Source organism: Rhincodon typus, chromosome 32, assembly GCF_021869965.1.
Source record: "Rhincodon typus isolate 14 chromosome 32, sRhiTyp1.1, whole genome shotgun sequence".
Classification (NCBI taxonomy): Eukaryota; Metazoa; Chordata; class Chondrichthyes; order Orectolobiformes; family Rhincodontidae; genus Rhincodon; species Rhincodon typus.
In genome coordinates this window covers 34,884,876-34,901,497 of record NC_063363.1, presented here as the reverse complement: position 1 = coordinate 34,901,497, position 16,622 = coordinate 34,884,876, and the positions used below count along the sequence as shown (strand labels likewise).

The window sequence follows — 16,622 nt, the reverse complement described above, 5'->3', positions numbered from 1 at the left end:
TGCCAGCATAAATACCACCAAGCAATGTCACAGAAGAATCATAGAATACGTACAGTTTAAAAGCAGGTCATTCAGCCCATTGATTCCACACCACCCCCGAAGAGCATCCCACCCCCTCTACATTATGCAAAGAATGAAGAAAATTACAGCGCAGGAACAGGCCCTTTGGCCCTTCAAGCCTGCGCCGATCCAGATCCTCTACCTAAACCTGTCGCCTATTTTCCAAGGATCTGTATTCCTCTGCTTCCTGCCCATTCATGTATCTGTCTAGATACATCTTAAATGACGCTATCATGCCCGCCTCTACCACCTCCTCTGGCAACGCGTTCCAGGCACCCACCACCCTCTGCGTAAAGAACTTTCCACGCATATCTCCCTTAAACTTTTCCCCTCTCACCTTGAAATCATGACCCCTAGTAATTGAATCCCCCACTCTGGGAAAAATGCCTGTACTTACCATGGCTAATCCAGTTAACCTGCACATCCCTGGACACAATGGGCAATTTAGCATGGCCAATCCACCTCACCTGCACATTTTTGGACTGTGGGAGGAAACCCATGCAGACACAGGGAAAGCTGAAAACTCCACAGTCACCTGAGGGTGGAATTAAACGCAGATTCCTGGAACTCTGAGGCAGGTGTGCTAAACTCTGAGCCACCATGCCAACCTATAGCATGCACTGCAGAAAATTACCAAGTATCCTTCAACAGCACCTTCCAAACACACAATCTCTTCCATTGGAACACCACCACTTGCAAGTTCCCCTCAAAGCCAGTCATCATCCTGACTTAGAAATTTATTGCTGTTCCTTCATTGTCACTGGGTCAAAATCCTGGAATTCCCTCCCTAATTGCATTGTGGGCTTACCTACACTAAATTGATTGCATTGGCTCAAGAAGCGCTTCACCACCACGTTCTTAAGGGCAACCGCATCATCAATGTGAATGGACAATCTGGAGGAGCTGACAGCAAACTGGACATCACATCCAGATTCCTGATGGAAAAGGTTAAAGTTGCCAAGCTGAACATCCTCTTCAGCACCCCCGGAAGACAGAGTGCAGCGGAGATACACCTGGTCGCAGACAGATAGGTCTATTGCTCAAGAATAGATTACCTGTTTGTGTCCCACACGTTCCCGGTCAGATCCACAGAAATTGAGTCGGTGTTCTTCTCTGACCACTTCCTCCTGCTAGCCAACTGTCGCCCACAGGGTGGCCAGCAGTTCAGCAAGGGAATGTGGAAACTGAATGTGAAACTGTTGACCTCAGAAAACATTAAGGAGTTCAAAGAGGATTACACAGGTTGGAGAACCGTGAACCCCTCTTTGAATCTGCAGTGGACTGGTGAGAAACAGTCAAAGGGAACATTAAGAGGTTCTTTACCTTCAAATGTGTTCAGAAAGTAAGAGAGCAGATGGGGAAAACTGTCCAAACTCCGAAAAAGCATGCAGGACCTACTTCCTGCTGCAGACAATGGGGGTCAATGTCATGGAGGATCTCCAGGAGGTGAAGAGCACACAAACTTTACTCTTTGCCTCGGAAGCCACTCAGATAACCTTCCAGTCCAGTGGCCATTCCATGAGTAGGATGAGACTTTCTCGCATTTTTTCTTACAGAAAGTGCACAAGGAAAGCTCTGGGCTCAGCAGCCTGAAGGAAGAAGATGGCTTGGTAACATCATCTCAGTTTGACATCCTGAGGATCAGGAAATCCTTTTGTGCCAGACTGCATGACACGAAGCCTACAGACAGCACGGCCTCCCAGTCGCTCCTGTCCTTTCTCACGGAGATCTTAGACAACAACATGCAGGAGAGGCTGGACCAGCTGCTATCTCTGGATGAGCTGACCAAGGACCTTGAGTCCTGAGAAAAGAATAAAATTCCCTGAAGGAATGGCTTACTGGCTAAGTTGTATTCGACTGTGTTGGACTTGATTGGCCAGGACCTGCTGGAGGTGTACGACAGTATGCTTCTGGCAGGCACCATGAGGAGAGGCATCATCACCCTCACCTACAAGCAGAAAGGGGGAGAGGGAGGAAATTCGAAATTGGTGACCAATCTCACTGCTGAATGCAGATTATAAAATCCATTCTAAGATCATCGCTAACTGGGTCAGGTCTGCTCTGGGATCAGTGATTCTTCCTGAACAAGACTGTGCTGTATCATGCAGGATGATCACTGAGAGCCTCACACTCCTCAGAGATACAATTGCCTACATGCAGGACAGGGGGATGGATGCCTGTCTCGTCAGCCTGGACTGGGAGAAGGCTTTTGGCAGGATATCACACACACCTACATCATAGAATCCCTACAGTGTGGAAACAGGCCATTCAGCACAATGTGTCTACACTGACCCTCTGAAGACCATCCCACCCAGACCTATCCCTGTAAACCTGCATTTCCTGTGGCTAACACACCTGACCTACATATCCCCGAACAGTATGGGGAATTTAGCATGGCTAATCCACCTAACTTGTACATCTTTAGACTATAGGAGGAAACCGGAACACCCAGCAGAAACGGGGACAACATGCAAACTCCAAACAGATTGTCACCCGAAGGTGGAGTCGAACCCACATTGTGGAACTATGAGGCAGCAATGCTAACCACTGAGCCACCAAGCCACCTTGGCTGTGGGCTATGGGATGTGGATTGTAAGCTCCAAAATAGGCTTGGGGAGGGAATCTGCAATTGGATCTGACTGCCTGACGTCAGCATCTTTAGCGCAGTCTCAATCAATGGCTGGGAATCAGAAAGCTCCTCAATCAGATCCAGAGTCAGGCAGGGCTGCCCGCTCTCTCCTGCCTCTGTGCGTTAGGTCAGAAATCACACAGCACCAGTTTATAGTCACACAAGTTTATTTGAAAACACAAGCTTTCAGAGTCTTACTCCTTCTTCAGGTATTAGTGAGAGAGGTAAACACTCTCCAAGGCTGACTTTGGGATACACAACAATGTAGAGTCCCTGAGAAGAGGCTGACAGCCAAGTTCGATCCCCATGAGGACTGCCTCAACCAGGATCTTGGGCGCATGTCGCAGTACAGGTGACCCCACCACATTATATAAACACACACACACAAACAGACTTTCTCTCTCTCTCCCCAAAATCCACACACACATGAATCTATAGAGTGAATTTGTATTTGCAGATACATTTTATTTTGTTCAAAAAGTACACCATTTATAGACAGTCAGTCAATATGGCGTTTTATAAGTTCCTACTTCAGAAATTAAACTAGTTTGACTCCAAATCAAAGCACAAACGGATTCTAAACAAGGTCTCACTCCTAACATGCATTATTTGACCTAAAATGTCACCTCTTCTTTACACTGATAAAACCTTTAGTTCTCTCAGCACAGTGACTTCAAAGAAATTGGGGGATTTACATATACATATTAATCAATTAAAACCTTCTAACTGATTAAAGATTTAACAACATCTTAGGTTTGTCTAGTAGATCCTCATCGGTGGTGTGACCCTTTGATCTTTTACTTATAAATTCTGTGTCTGATGTTACCTCTCGCACTAACACCTGAAGAAGGAGTAAGACTCTGAAAGCTTGTGTTTTCAAATAAACCTGTTGGAATATAACCTGAGATAACAAGGTGTAGAGCTGGATGAACACAGCAGGCCAAGCAGCATCAAGGAGCAGGTGTTGTGTGTTTTCTGACCTTGTCCATCCCAGTCCAACACCGGCACCTCCAGATCATTGTTTGTGTGTTGTACAGAGCATTTTGCTGGGTCCATCAGGAAGGATGTGAGACTGAGGGGGTGACTATTCTGGGCAGTGGAGACCTGCAGGTCAAAGCCTCCCTGTACATGGATGACGTTGCTGTTTTCTGCTTGGATCCACTGTCAGTGTACAGACTCATGAGCATCTGTGGCCATCTGAACTGGCCTCAGGAGCCTAGGTAAATTGAGGCAAGAGCAAGGCCATGTTCTTGGGGAACTGGGCCGACTGATCCTTTGTCCCTTTCACCGTCAGGTCAAATTACCTGAAGGTGCTGGGAATGTGGTTCAGAGGAGCCAGGGTGTGCGCTAAAACATGGGAGGAGCATATTGCCGAGGTGAGGCAGAAACTGGGGCAATGACAGCACTGCTTTCCATTGTAGGTACAAACCTGGTCATCAGGTGTGAGGTACTCTCAGTGTTGTTGTATATGGTCCAGATCTGACCCATTCCAGGAACTTACCATCCTCACACATCTCCTTTAAACTTTTCCCCCTCTCACCTTAAACCTATGCCCTCTAGTATTTGACATTTCCATCCTATCTGTGCCTCTCATAATTATACATGCTTCTATCAGGTCACCCTTCAGCCTCTGATGTTCTGGCGAATACATTCCAAATTTGTCCAACTTCTCCTTTATAGCTAATACACTGCAATCCAGGCAACATCCTGGTAAACCTCTTTTGTACCCTTCCCAAAGCTCCCACATCATGGCAGCAGTGTTAATCACTGAGCCACCATACTGCCTGGGCTGTGGGATGTGGGATCCACTCTCCAAAATCAGCTTTGGGGAAAGAATCTGCAATTGGATCCGACTGCTCGACACCAACATTGTTAGTGCGGTCTCTGGGTCTGTACTCAATGGAGTTTAGAAGAATTGGGGGGGACCTGATTGAAACTGGTGGAATACCGAGAGGCCTGGATAGAGTGGATGAGGAGAAGATGTTTCCACTGATAGGAGAGACTAGGACCTCAGAGTGAAGGGAAGACCCTTTTGAACCAAGTGAGAAGGAATTTCTTCAGCCAGACAATGGTTAATCTGTAGAACTCAGAGGGCTGTGGAGACCACACCATTAAGTGCCTTTAAGACAGAGATAGATAGACTCTTGATTAATAAGGGAGTCAAAGGTTACAGGGAGGAGGCAAGAGAATGGGGTTGAGAAACATATTGACCATGATGGAATGGTGGAGCAGACTTGATGAGCTGAATGAATATATCTAAATGTTATGGTCTTATGTTCTTAGTGCGGGGGGTGGGGGGCGTGGGGGGACGGTGTGGGGGGTGGCGTGGGGTTCATCCCATGTGGCATGAGAGAATGAAGGTTATTGACTTGTTGGCTGAGCTGGCTGCTTATAGCTCAGATATTTCATCACCATACTAGGTAACATCATCAGTGTGGCCTCCGATGAAGGTATTACGAAGAAGGGTAATCTCCGAAACATTGACTTTTCCTTTCCTCCAGATGCTGCCTTGCTTACTGTGTTCTTTCAGCCTCCTGTTTGTCTACCTCTCTCCATTCTTACCTGTTTCCTCATTTAGCTTACTTTTCTTGATATGCAAAGACTGTACAGAATTGCTTTAATACTTGTGCATGTACATAAAAATGTTATGAACGAAGTATATTTTTGGAACAAAAAATGTTGTTTTTTAACACCTTTCACCAAGTTTTTGATCTGGTCATAGAGATAGCAAGAACTGCAGATGCTAGAGTCAGAGATAACACTGTGTGGAGCTGGAGAAACACAGTAGGCCAGGCAGCATCAGAGGAGCTGAAGAGGGGTCCTGCCCCGAAACGTCAACTTTCCTGCTCTTCTGATGCTGCCTGGCCTGCTGTGTTCCTCCAGCTCCACACTGTGCTATCTTTAATCTGATCATGTTTTGTTATGTGGCTTGTCTGATGGCACTCCAGCACCTTACCTTGGAATGCTTTACCATGTTAAATGGGTTATATGTGAATGTATGAATAAATGAATTAGATGCAGGAGTAGGCCATTTCATCACTGTAGCCTGCTCCATAATTCAATAAGATCTCAGCTAATCAGACAACGGCCTCAACTCCATTTTCCTGCCTACCCCCCAATTACTTCAGCTCCTTTGTTTTCAAGAATCTATTCCAACTGTGCCTAAAAGGCATTCTATGATCCTGCCCCAATTAGTCTCTGGAAAAAAGAGTTTCACATGACTGTCTCAGATGGAAAAAAAACTCAACTTCATTTTCAATTGTAAGCCAATCATTTACAATTTGTGTTTTTGTGATCTAGTCCCTCTCCCAGAGACAAACATCTTTTCACTGCACACCCTGTCAAGTCCTCTCAGGATCTTGTGTGCTTCATTAGAATTGCCTCCCATTCTTCTAAACTTCAATGGATACTGCCTGTTCAACTTTTCCTCATTTGATAACCACCTCAGCTCAGGAATTAGATGAACATTCTTTGAATTGTTTCTAATGCAATTAAGTTCCTTTTTTAAATAAGGAGACCAAAGCTGTACAGAGTATTCCAGAAGCACAGGTTACTATGAAGGCTCCACCTTCAACCTGAGCCAAGGTGACCCTCAGATTAATCTCACCTACAGTCATCTTTCTCTCGTCAGAGAGTAGCCTATGGCCCTTTGGGTCTCTGCTAACTTTCACATGCAACTGTTGTAAAGCATCCCATACTTTTACAAATGGAAGTTTCTGTTTCGTCATTTTGTCCATCCATTCAGGCAGTGGCCAATATTTCATCCTCTAAACCGCGTAGCAGTTTTAGAGGCTTGGAGGGAAATTATAGCGTTCCTAGCTCCTGCTTGGTTTTCATCACTATGGTTTTATTATAAAGGGTCACCGGACCCGAAACCTTAACTCTGCTTTTTCCTTCACAGATGCTGCCAGACCTGCTGAACTTTTCCAGCAACTTTGCTTTTGTTCCTCATTTACAGCATCCGCAGTTCTTTCGGTTTTTATGGTGTTATTATAGTTTGTCTAGTTAATCTGTGGTTGAAGTTGTTGGTTGGTCTGCTGAGCTGACTGGTTTTCGTGCCAACGTTTTGTCCCCCTTGTAGGTGACATCTTCAGTGCTGTCTAGACTCCATTGAAGTGCTATTGTTCTGTTCCGTTCTGAATTTATATGGTCTGGCCTGTTATGGTGGGTAGTTCTGGATATAAATTCAGAACGAAACAGAAAAACAGCACTTTAACGGAGGCTAGACAGCACTGAAGATGTCACCTAGAAGGGGGATGAAATGTTTGCATGAAAACCAGTCAGCTCAGCGAACCAACCAACAACTCCAGCCACAATCCGAGCTATAGATCTTCACTAAAACATTAAATTTTGTGGTTAGTGGTGATCCAGTGATCCTTAACTGTCTGTGGGAGGTGAATGGCTTTTTCTTGTCTCAAATGATAATTACCCACACCTATGTGACAGACAAGAGCCTGTAACTTATCATGTTGGCTTGGATGTTCTCAAGAGCTTTCCACGGCCTAGTATGGGTACCCTATCATCAGAATCCTCATGACTGGAGCTAAGTACTGTGGTCTCATTACTGAAGCAACTACTCTGACTTTATTACAAAGGGAAGGCCATAGATGAAGCAACCAAAATTGTTCATCCAAATGAATCTACTCCAAAGAACTCCAATATTCTTGGATTATGACGAGTAGTCTCCAGTCATCAATCTCAACATCAGGTATGACTTAACTGCATCCCACTTATCTTAGTGTTGCTCTGTTTCAGATTGGATGGCATGAAGCAGTAATCTTCTCTGGCTTTCAGCTCTTGTGCTCAAGTTTAAAAATCTCTTCATGTACTTTCTAAAAAGAAAAGAATGGAAGTTTGAGGGAATTAAACATTTTTGAAAAATAATGCCTAATTATTGGTAGAGATACAGTTTTGCTAATAGCCTCCAGCACAGATCTTCCTAATATACTGTTTTTCCCTTTCACCAAGTTCACATAGTCTATGCTGACCTTACTTAGACCTTAGATCCGTCACATTGCCGGACACTGGGTTTGGAAGCTATTTAATGTACTGGAACGTCCTTGGATCAAACAAAAAGACCAGGTTATTGCAAAAGTATTTCCAGTCTTCAAAATGCAAATACCATCATTGTGAAAATGAAGTGTGGCTTTGAATGCCTCCTACTCACTGCTCCACACGTTCTGTGAGCAAATACAGCAATCAAGTTAAATTAAATCCCGTTAACCTTCACCCCTGATGGTGTTAACTAAACCACCTGGCCCTGATTCAGGAACAATTCATGGAAAAACTTTATTTTCATAACAGGTACCACCTAAAGAGCACCACAGGACGTTGATAAAGAGATATTGGTTTAGTTATAAAGATTAATAACATGATAATGTGCAAATTCTTGTCGCTGATTTAATAGTGTTGCTTTCAGATGTTTTTTGATTAATTTGCATATAAATTTGGAACTAGCCAGTTGAGACCAAACCCAGATGTATAAAAGGTGAATGCTTGAGTCTAATTCTGGGTGTTCCTAGCAACCCAGCATACAAGACATTTGCAGAAGTAACATGTGAAGTGCCCTTGCATTGCTGTTTATCAGAGACTCCTCATTTTTTTCCTTTCAAAAAGGTAAGAAATGCTTTAACTATGAGAACTGATTGCTGGTAAGTAGAAAAAATGTTACTGTTAACTTACTTTGAAATAAAGGATCAAAAAAATTTCAATTGAAATAGATGAGAAGGAAAACTTTTTGGGTGACTTACACAACATTGGCGACAACAGGCCATAACTGGCAAGATTCTGAAAAGAAAGTGGAAACATAATTCTTTGAAGGGCTGCCTGTGGCATGAGTCTCTACGCTGAATCCATCAGCCCTCAGAATGATTAGAATGAAACACTTGTTAAGGTTGCTTGATGCAGAGATTTAAACCTTGCTGACTTTGTATTTCTAGACCCTGCTACCTCTTGATTTACATACTAATTTGAGTTTATCTGAAGTGTGGAGCAGGTGGGGGTTGGGCTGGGTGGGAGCAGGGTCAACAGTCATTGGGATTTGAGTCAGAGTCCCTGCAGACCCTTATCTCCTTATTGCTGTGAGGGAAAACCTAGGCTGCTATCCAGGGAGTGTGATTGATCCTTTCCCCAGCTCCAGGCTGTGTGTAGTCCCCAGTGAGGTATTGCCTTTCCAGGAGGTAACACTGCACTGATCATGCAGTGCTGAAGCTGAATAGTACCGATACACACAGAGCGGCGAAGGTATGTAATACTTCACAGTCACTGGCATAGCAACACAGAATGAATTCAGGCCAAGTTACTCCTCATCCTGCTGTAATTGTGCTTTTCAAAAAAATGGCTTTTTCTCCCCCCTCAAATAACTTCAATTAAGAGTGAAGACAATTGCTCAGCACAGAACGGGTTTACACTTGTTCCGATTTCCTTCGGTACATTTTCTGTTAGCCCTGGATGGTCTGTCATTTCTTGGACGTTTAGATTTAGAAACTATTTTTCTGATGTTGTACCCTTGCCAAAATGCACGTGGGTTCGGATAGTGACTGGTCTCCTGACCGTTGTAAATTATCCTTCAGCCATGGTGTCTGGCTGCATTTCAGTTTGTAGTTAAGATATACAAAAGCTCCCTGTTGGAAAATGTAAGGTCAGGCCTCATTCGAGTAATCAGCAAGTGTTCCCCTGAGTGTGTGGCCATTTTTAGCAGGACCTGCTTTTCTGAAAAAGGAGCTCAGGTTGGGATGTTCAGCCAGACAAACGGCTCCTCTGGCTGTGCTGATTACTGCTGGAACAGGACTGGGCTGCCCTGCAAAACACAATCCATTCCCCACCAGGCCCAAGGCCTTGGCAATAGTCTCACGTCATAAACGAGGAGCAGCCACTGAGTGAGTGTTTAGAGGATTGGCAGCACTGGGATGTACCAGCGAGCACTGGGATGGTCATCAAACTAAAACCAGCGACAGTAACGCATTATATTTTAGGAAGTGGCTGGGAGCATGTGAATTTTTCATATTCATGAACAACTGACCTAATTATTGACTACACTCCATAAAGAATTGGATAGATAAACAAAAGAGCTTTCTGTCAAGAAAAATTGCAGATATATTGTAGACAAAGAAGGAATTTGCATTTATTTAGCACCTTACATGACCTCAGGGGCATTCCATAAGACCATAAGACATAGGAGAAGAATTGGCTCATTTGGCCCCTCAAGTTTGCTCCATCATTCAATCACGGCTGATATGTTTCTCAACCCCATACTCGTGTCTTCTTTCAGCAATCCTCGATTCCCTTACTATTCAATAACCTATCTATCTCTGTTTTAAATACACTCAATGACTTGGCCTCCTTCTGCGGCAATGAGTTCGACAGATTCACCATCCTCTGGCTGAAAAGATTTCTCCTCATCTCAGGTCTAAAGTGTTGTTACTTCATTCTGGGTCTGTGCCCTCAGGTTCTAGTCTCTCCTCCTAGTTGAAACATCTTTTTCACATCCATTCTACCCAGGCCTCTCAGTATTCTGGAAGTTTCAATGAGACATGCCCTCATCTTTCTAAACTCCATCAAGTACAGACCCAGAGTCGTCAACCACTCCTCATATGACAAGCCCTTCATCCCCGGGATCATTCTTGTAAATCTCCTCTGGATCCCTTCCAATCTCAGCACATCCTTCCTTTGATTTGGGGCCCAAAGCCATTTACAATATTCCATATGCAGTCTGACCAGAGCCTTCTACACCCTTAGCAAGTACATCTCTGCTCTTATATTCTAGTCTCAAGTATCCCAAAGCATCTTGCAACCCATGAAGTACTTTTTGAGGTGTACTCATTGTTATAACATTGGAAACACAGCAATCAATTTGTACACAGCAAGCTACCACAAACTGCATTGTGACACTGATCAATAATCTGTGTTTTCTTGTGACTATGGCTCAAGGTGAATATTCCCCCAGGACACTGTGAAGAAATCTGTTCGTTTCTTGTGAATAGTGCTTTGGGACCTTTCAGCCATTCAAAAGATCAGAACTTCTCTTCACCCATTTCAAGGACTGAGGCAGTTGCCTCAAGACAAGCTTCATTATTATAAAGAGTCACTTGAGGTTTTAAGAACAAAGGCACTCACTCTTTCCAATCAATTGACTCTGCCTACCTCCTTTTACTCAATGACTTAGAGTAAGGAGTGTTGATATGAGTAAACAAGTATGTCAAAATCATTGTTTTAAAGTTGGGAAGTAATCCCTATATTTACTGACTTAACTTCAAGTCTGATTCTTTGAATCATGGAATTGGTTACAGCACAAAAGGACGCCATTTAACCCATTGTGACCCTTTCAGTTCTCTGGATCAGAAACTCAGCCAGTCCTGAGTTTTCCCCGTAACCCTGCAGTTTGCTTCTCTTCAGGCAATTATTTAACTCTCTTCCATAAATCTGAGTGAATCTACTCTGGCATGTTTTCAGCAGTGCATTTCAGATCCACCACTCACTTAGTACGGATGTTTATTTCTTTTCATGGTATATTCACAGTCTGACCTACATCAGCTAAATGACAGACACGAAATATGTAAATTCCATTGCTTTGGTGATGACCCAGACCATGTTGCTTTGGTATTTCTTTTTATTCATTCACAGGATTGTGGGCATTGCTAGCTGGGCCAGCATTGATTGTCCATCCTTAGAGGCCCTTGAGAAGGTAATTTTTAAAATGCATTCACAGGATGAGGGTGTCACTGGTTAGGCAGCATTTATTGCCCATCCATAATTGTCCAGATGGCAGTTCAGAGTTAACCATGTTGCTGTGAGTCTGGAGTCATATGTAGTCCAGACCAGGTAAGGATGGCAGTTTCCTTCCCTAAAGGACATTAGTGAACCAGATGGGTTTTTCCTGACAATCGATTCATGGTCATCATTAGATTCTTAATTCCAGATATTTATTGAATTCAAATTCCACCATCTGCCGTGGTGGGATTTGAACCCAGATCCCCAGAATGTTATCTGGTTCTCTGGATTAATAGTCCAGTGAAAATGCCACTAGGGAACTGCCTCCCCTTAATGGTGAGCTGTCTTCTTGAACTACTGCAATCCTGGTGAGTAGAAGGTGCCACAATGCTCTTAGGGAGAGAGTTCCAGAATGTTGATCCAGTGACACTGAAGGAATGGTGATATATTTCCAAATCAGGATGATAAGTGACTTGGAGAGGAATTTGAAGATATTGGTATTTCCAGTTATATGCTGCTCTTGTCCTTCCAGATGATATTCGTCATTGTGGTTTTTTGGAGGTACTGTCTAAGGAGTCTTAATGTATTATTTTACCATACATCTTATGCTGGTGTTTTCTATTCTTGATCTTTCCACTAATAGGAACACTTCCTTTCCAACTACTCCATTCAGAGCCCTCATGGTATTGAAAAATTCCATCAAATCTCCTTCCAACCATCTTTTCTCCAGAAGGAACTGCCCTATAATCCATCCATGTCAGCGAAATTAATCATCCCTGGAACTATTCTCTTAAATATTTCTGAACCCTCTCTAATGCATTTACATTCCTGTGCAGCACCCAAAACTGGAAACAATCCTCCAGTTTAGGCCAACCCTGTGTTTTATAAACATTTATCACAACTTCCTCACTTCTGAACTCTATGTTTATATTGTTAAAGCCAAGAAATCGTAATGCCTCATTAACTGCTTTTTCTACCTGCCCTATTACCTTCAATGATTTGTGAATTTACTCCCTATATCCCTCTGTTCCTGTATCTGCTTTATAATTGCAATCTTTCTCTTATACCAGCAATGGCCTGAAAAATATTTCTCGTCAAATTACTGTATTTTTTGCAACAATACTTAAATTCAGATTTCTAATTATTTTTTCACCAAATGCTTTAATAGAATCGCTCTGGAAAAATGCCACATAAAGCTGTCCATGTGTAAAAACAGGTCTAGGGTCATAAATATAAATGTTGTCATGAGTCTGATCTTGTGATTTGTTTGTAGTCATAGATTATGAAGGTCTAATTGGGAACTGTTTTTCCCTGAGTTCAAAAGGCAGTTTTACCTCTGATGGGCTCAATATTATTTGAGGAATAAACACTCCTTAAAATCTGCCTCTTATAATTTCAGCATTTACCATTGAAGAGAACAGGAGTGCCAGCTTGCTCCAAGGCAATTGCCTGTGTAGGATTTGAATTTCATAGCAACATTATAACTGCTCCTTCACTGAGTTTATGTTTGTATTATGGCATATCCATTGAGGTCAGACAGTGCAGAAACTGAATGTTATCATTTCCTTCCTCATCAATCGAATATATTCTTTAATTCACCTGACAGCTTTTCTAAAACATTTTCATTCCAATCAATTTCAAGCACAAAGAATATCTTTAAAATTATGAATTATCAAATAGTTTTCATTGTGCCATTTTTGCTAAACTTAACTAATTTCATCTTCTCATTCCCTCATTCCATGCCATCTTACTCATACCATTGAAATCCCATTTGTTCCATTCACCCATTTCATCCCCAACCTGCTGTTGCCATTCTCAGGCCTCCTCTCAAACCCAGCCCATCCCTCAATGATGCACTCTCCAGTCAGGGGAACATTGTTATTGGGTTCTCCCCCCACAATTAACTCCACTACTAATTGTTGGGGGCCACTGATGCATCATGTGTTCGTGTCCTCAACATGGCTGTTGTGTTCCCATGTACAATACTCCCACTAATAATCTTCTTTATGCACCTCCAAGATCCGTACATGGTATCGACTTCTGAAACCGACAGCCAATGTGTCAGTATGCAGACTGGTTTGTGTGGAACTCTGGAGTGATTGTTTATCTGCTCAGTGTAGAGGCCATGTATGCCAGGCACCACCCTCAAACAAAGGTGCCCCCTAAACTGATCAATCCGGACACCCAAAACTGAGCTTTGTTTTCATATTGCCTCTTGTTCTTTCCACTGAAATGAATCACTCCGCATTTCTCTGTGTTAAATTTCATTGGCTGTACACCTGTTTGTTACACCAGCCTGATTTTGTCCTCTTGTAGTCCTCCTCAGAGTTTGCTATACCTCCAAAAATGGTGTCATCTTATGTTGTTTGAAATTGTGGCCTACAAATGTAAGTCACACCCTAAGTCTATTAATACTGATGAAGAAAAACAGAGGTGCTAATACTGAACCCTGGGAAACCTCACTTTAACAACTTTCCATCCTTTCTGTTTCTGCCATGCAGCTAATTTTGTTCTCATGCTGCCACCATTCCTTTTATTCCACTCTCACTTGCTGACAAGCCTGTCAGGTGGCACTTGATTCAATGATTTTTGGAAATTGATGTACGCTACATGTTCTCCCAATCAACCCTCTTTACCCTCATCAAACAAAATATCCATCAGTGAAACACAATTTGTCCTGAACAAATCCATGCTGACTTTCATTAATAAGATCACATTTGTTCAAGTGACTGTCGACTTTGTCCCTGATTATTATTTCCACAATCTATTCTGCACTGAGGCTTAACTGATTGGCTTGAAGCTGCTGGGTTTATTATTGTTCTTCATTGAACAATGATGGAACATTAACAGTTCTTGAATCTTCTGGCAGTGCCTCTGTACCTGAGGAGGATTGGAAGGTTATGGCCAGTGTCTTTGCAATATCCGTCCTGAATTCTCACATTAGTTTTGGATGCATTCCATCCAAACAACTTTAAATAAAACCTTGGCACGCCATCTGCAACCTTAAACGATGACTTCCCCACCACCAGTGCACAGTAGCAGCAGTGTGCACAATCTACAAGATACACTGTAGTATCTCATTGAGGTGCCTTCGAAACCCATAACCCCTACCATCTATAAGGAGAAGGGAAGCAGACACATATAAACACCACCATATGCAAGTCTTTTCCGAGTCACTCACAATTCTGACTTGGAATTATATTGCTGTTTGTCAATTGTTGGTGGGTCAATATGCTGGAATTCCCCTCGTAACAGCACTGTGGGATAACTTACACAGGCGGTTCAAGATTTCCACCAACTTTCATGTGCCTTCTCTTTCTTTTCAATGATCCCACTTCCTTTTCAATGACAATGGCCAGTGTCTTTGCAATATCCGTCCTGAATTCTCACATTAGTTTTGGATGTATTCCATCCAAACAACTTTAAATAAAACCTTGGCATGCCATCTACCACCTTAAACAATGACTTCCCCACCACCAGTGTCCCCACCATCCACTGTAATGGATGAGACCAAACCCCATTAAAATACATCAAGGAGATAGCCTAGACCCTAACTTTTATTTTATTTGAAGGCAAGTGTAAGACACTGTGTGTTAAGCAAAACACACTTTATTCTTACACCACAGTTAAAATACAAGCAGAAAAAGAAGAAAAGTCCAAGAGAAAGGCAAAGACCAAAAGAATGAATTGAGCAGCAGAGAGAGAACTCAAGCTTTTGCAGCAGCAGAGAGAACTATATCTAGCATCTTCAACTCCAAAAACCCCAACTTCAACAACTAAAAGCAAAAACTAAAGCACAGGTTCTGTGTGAGCCTGACTCCAACCCCTTGTGTTTCGTCTTTTTGGCTAATTCAAAAATAACTCAAAGTTATTTAATCTGCTTTCCATGCAGCAGACACCTGGGCTCCAGGTTTACAATGCATTTCTTGAAGAGAAACAGGACAGAGCAAATCCCTCTTAAAGGCACATTTCATCACATTTACTAAATATTCATTTAGAACTTGGGTCACTCTTTCTGTCTCCCCAAGAGCCTTTAGGTCCCTACTGAGCCCATTATCATTGCCAAGGAGACTAGTAACCTAAATGAATGAAATTTATCAAATGACCCATATGGTAGAAAGCAATTGGCGCAATTTCACTTTTATAACCTTTACCTTTATAATTAAAACTAAATCAACATAAACTAAACATAAACTAATGGGCAAGTTGTTTTCAATAGAAGCTATAAATGATACTTTAAGTGTTGACACAACAAAGATAGAACTTATGGATTAACTGGCAGGCCCTTAAACACATAAGACTTGGTCCCCAGTTCGCCTCTGATAGCTGCTTTACTCCTGCTGATCTCAGTGGATATGATTATCATCAAAGGGCTACACTTGTATGAAACCTGTTCAACTCAGCTCATGACATTCCTGAGAGTGGAGAATGCTCCAAGACCTTTAACTCACCTCAGTAACACCTTACCTTGTATGGTGATTAGAGGTAAAGTAACTAAAGCCATAGAGTCATACTGCATAGAAACAGGGCGTTCAGCTCACAATTTCTATGCTGACTAATAAATACCAAACTACACTAATCCCATTTACTGCGCCTGGTCCATATCCCTGGAATTTTAAGTGCTCATCCAGATGCTTCTGAAATGTTATGAGAACACCTGCCTCCATCTGCCCAGGCAGCACATTCCAGATTTCTTCCAACCTCTGGATGAAAAAAAGTTTTTATCAGATCTCCTCTGAACCACTTGTTCCTCAACATAAACATATCCTCTCTGGTCTTAGGTGTGTTTGCCATGGAAAAAAGATTATGACAATCTACCCTATCTATGCTTCTCATAATTTTGTATACCTCAATTAGATCCTCCCTCAGCCTCCTCTGCCCCAGGGAAAATAAACTCAGTCTATCTAGTCTCTCCTCATGACCGAGACTCTCCATCTCAGGCGACATCCTGGTGAATCTCCCTGCACCCTCTCTATTACAATAACGTCCTTCTGATAGTGTGACAACCAGAACTGCACAAAGACTACCATCTGTGGCCGAACCGGTGTTTTAGAAAGTTGTAACAAGACCCAGCTAATGAAGGCAAGCTTCCTGTATGCCCTCATCACCCTGCCTACCTGTGCTGACACCTTCAGGGATCTATGTACTTATAGACCAAGGTCCCTTTGTTCTTCTGTACTGCGTAGGGGACAGCCATTCATTGTGTACATCCTTCCCTCATTAG

At 42.7% G+C, this 16,622-nt stretch overlaps 1 protein-coding gene across 1 annotated transcript in view; it reads left to right on the top strand.

Annotated features, from left to right (window-relative positions):
- The first annotated feature begins 8,246 nt into the window (after nt 1-8,246).
- LOC109914589 (potassium inwardly rectifying channel subfamily J member 1) overlaps nt 8,247-16,622 on the top strand; it is a 58,125-nt gene continuing 49,749 nt past the window's right edge. The window contains exon 1 of the mRNA XM_048615587.1: nt 8,247-8,305. The gene's annotated coding sequence lies outside the window, so the exon portion shown is untranslated. The remainder of the gene's footprint in view (nt 8,306-16,622) is intronic.